This window comes from Onychostoma macrolepis, chromosome 01 (genome assembly GCF_012432095.1).
Source record: "Onychostoma macrolepis isolate SWU-2019 chromosome 01, ASM1243209v1, whole genome shotgun sequence".
NCBI lineage: Eukaryota > Metazoa > Chordata > Actinopteri > Cypriniformes > Cyprinidae > Onychostoma > Onychostoma macrolepis.
The window spans coordinates 6862224-6866168 of NC_081155.1; the positions used below are offsets into that span (position 1 = coordinate 6862224).

General features: G+C 34.4%; 1 protein-coding gene across 1 annotated transcript in view; it reads left to right on the top strand.

The window, feature by feature from the left end:
* Window positions 1–3945, top strand: part of LOC131536612 (B-cell receptor CD22-like) — a 62352-nt gene that overhangs the window by 36463 nt on the left and 21944 nt on the right. The gene's annotated exons all lie outside the window — the stretch shown is intronic.

Consider the following 3945-nt stretch of genomic DNA (forward strand, 5'->3'; position numbering starts at 1 on the left):
GTCTGACAGAAATAAAGTCAATCTGGTCAGTCTGGTGCTGTTTAATCAGATCTTGAGGGATTTAATGTCTTCTTTTATTTCAGTTGATTTCATCTTCGTCTGTGGCTGAGGTCAGTTGTAGTTCTTGTGTTTCTCTTTCCTTCTGTGATTCTTCTTGATAACAGCAGCTGTTCATCATTAATGATCAATCATCACATAAATATCTTCTTAACTCCAGCACTGCTTCAATGCTACTTGAACACTCTGTAGTGTGGAAACACATGAACACTGAGCAGTGTGGGGACTTTGCTGTGAATTATTACATAAATCTTACCTGTTTCATTCACGTATGACTGATGGATATGAATCATATTAAGTTTATTGATCTGTTTATGTTAAAACTATGTAATCTAAATGGATGGAAAAATTGTTATGCAATTGAATTACATAAAATGTTAATTTAGACCAAATCATTTTTTTTTTGAGTGAAAGCAGATGATTTATGGTTTGCGTGGTTGATATCATTGTGGGGAGGTTGGGGAAATTGGCTGTTTCGTACATGTTTACCTGTAGCATTGGGGATAATACTGCTGATTTGTGTGCTACCTTGTTGTTTTCGGAGTTTTTCATCCCTGACACAGAAAGCAGTTGTGCATCCGGGACCATCCTTTGTACCAAAACCACCTATGCATGACACTATTTATTTTACTGATTCTGAGACTGAGTAAACAGAAATTTCTTTAATGAAAGGGGTACAAGCAGGTCTGTATCCATGGTATGAGGTACTGTAAACAGAAGGTTAATGAAGAGATGAAGAGATGAGATAGGCTATGTGTCAGGAGATTTATATAATTTTCTTCACACAAAAAATGCCTTAAGCTTGTGATGTCTTTTTCACTTATCAGCTAATGAAGGGGTATGTTAAAGCCTTAAAGGAGCACATGCACTCGATGTTCTGATAAATATGTATCCTTAAACTTGTCAAAGAATGACTAAAACGGGGAAATTGTGTGAGAAATGTATAATTTTATCATATTTAGCCTACATATATTTACTATATGCATATTATTCATATTTACTCATATATATTTCATATTCACATGTTCCAATATTCTTTTATATCACAAGTAATCATATAACATCATATAACTGTTTGAGCACAGGGCCTATGAGGCCTGCTTCTGCCTTTCTCTGCCTTGCACGAGAATATGTCACAATAACCTGCTTGTTCTTGCTTGCTTAGGAAAAACAGGATATCATGATGCTTTTGGGAAGACGCGACGTGAGAAATGAAACATATCGAATATGTTCATGAGGCTTGCTTAGCCATATAGTCATATTGGGAGATAGCTATTGAAAACATGGGGCAAAGGGGTATAAAAGCAGAGAACCATGTTCACTTATTTTTGTCACACATATTGCAGAGCTCACTGCTGTATTGTCTGACCTTCTTGCAAGAGTAAAATCTCAAAAGACTCTGTCTCTGACCGTGTTCTTTATTAAAGAGAAAAATATCTGCAACACAAGTCAGAGAAGTAAAGACAGTAGATGAGCACTGGCTTGACCACTCAGACCCTCAACATTTGTAAGCAAACAATATGTGGTGGAGACTGCTTCTGTAAAAGAGACACCTAGGAATTTGACATGCTAATAAAAACAATGCAAAATGCTTCTTTTCACCCTTATGAGTGTGATGGTGTGTTTTGAATCCTAGTGAATTTTCACGCTTGATGTAAACTTTAAGGGTAATGTGTTTAAATTTTTATTTTTTTACATTTAATCATTATAAGTCATCAGTAATGATCAGAAGAGAGGACTGTTGCATAATATTGTTTTTTTAATTTTGTTGCTTTTGCATTGATTGCATTAATCTCATTTAAATACACAACATATAATCTTCCATATCCATAGTATAATATATTTGAAGATAATATAACTGTATCTTTTATAATGTCCATTATTAATATGCATGTTAATAGATTTTTAGTGTTTTGGACCACATTTTTTGTCTTTTTTGAATATTACACATTTGTACACTAAAACACAGTGAAAGCTGACATAGACAGAGTCTTGGGTGTCCTGAAGAAGGATGTATCGAAAATGTCTTGTTAACTCTGAAGAAATTAGAATAATGCCTGTCTAAATGTCAAGGACTGGTCAGTGCTATAATGCGTTGTGGCAGACTATGCCATTCATTTTCTCCCAAATTCTACAGTAAAATCTCATGAAACTTGACACAGACAGAGTCTTGGGTGTCCTGAAGAAGAATTAATTCCAATTTTCTTGTTAACTCTGAAGGAATTTGAATAATGCCTGTCTAAATGTGAAGGTGTGTAATAATGCATTGTGTCAGACTGGCATTCATTTTCTCCCAAATTCTACAGTAAAATCTCATGAAACTTGACACAGACAGAGTCTTGGGTGTCCTGAAGAAGAATTAATTCAAATTTTCTTGTTAACTCTGAAGGAATTTGAATAATGCCTGTCTAAATGTGAAGGTGTGCTATAATGCATTGTGGCAGACTGCCATTCATTTTCTCCCAAATTCTACAGTATAATCTCATGAAACTTGACACAGACAGAGTCTTGGGTGTCCTGAAGAAGAATTAATTCCAATTTTCTTGTTAACTCTGAAGGAATTTGAATAATGCCTGTCTAAATGTGAAGGTGTGTAATAATGCATTGTGGCAGACTGGCATTCATTTTCTCCCAAATTCTACAGTATAATCTCATGAAACTTGACACAGACAGAGTCTTGAGTGTCCTGAAGAAGAATTTATTCAAATTTTCTTGTTAACTCTGAAGGAATTTGAATAATGCCTGTCTAAATGTGAAGGTGTGTTATAATGCATTGTGGCAGACTTTGCCATTCATTTTCTCCCAAATTCTACAGTAAAATCTCATGAAACTTGACACAGACAGAGTCTTGGGTGTCCTGAAGAAGAATTTATTCAAATTTTCTTGTTAACTCTGAAGGAATTTTAATAATGCCTGTCTAAATGTGAAGGTGTTCTATAATGCATTGTGGCAGACTTTGCCATTCATTTTCTCCCAAATTCTACAGTAAAATCTCATGAAACTTGACACAGACAGAGTCTTGGGTGTCCTGAAGAAGAATTAATTCCAATTTTCTTGTTAAATGTAAAGGAATTTGAATAATGCCTGTCTAAATGTGAAGGTGTGCTATAATGCATTGTGGCAGACTGGCATTCATTTTCTCCCAAATTCTACAGTAAAATCTCATGAAACTTGACACAGACAGAGTTTTGGGTGTCCCGAATTAGAATGCATTGAAAATTTCATGTTAACTCTGAAGGAATTTTAATAATGCCTGTCTAAATGTGAAGGTGTTCTATAATGCATTGTGTCAGACTGGCATTCATTTTCTCCCAAATTCTACAGTAAAATCTCATGAAACTTGACACAGACAGAGTCTTGGGTGTCCCGAATTAGAATGCATTGAAAATTTCATGTTAACTCTGATGGAATTTTAATAATGCCTGTCTAAATGTGAAGGTGTTCTATAATGCATTGTGTCAGACTGGCATTCATTTTCTCCCAAATTCTACAGTAAAATCTCATGAAACTTGACACAGACAGAGTCTTGGGTGTCCTGAAGAAGAATTAATTCCAATTTTCTTGTTAAATGTAAAGGAATTTGAATAATGCCTGTCTAAATGTGAAGGTGTGTTATAATACATTGTGTCAGACTGGCATTCATTTTCTCCCAAATTCTACAGTAAAACCCAGGGAAAGCAGATAGAGACTTGGTCAGAAAAATAATTTATTGACATTTTTGTATTAACTAATTTGAATAATGCATGTAGAAAATAGTAGGAAATAATCAGTGCTATAATGTATTTTAACAGACTTTATTCTTATGGAAAACTCCACAGTATAATATATTTGAACATAAAACTGTATCTTTTATTTTTTGTGCTTTGGGGCACATTTAATTCATAACCG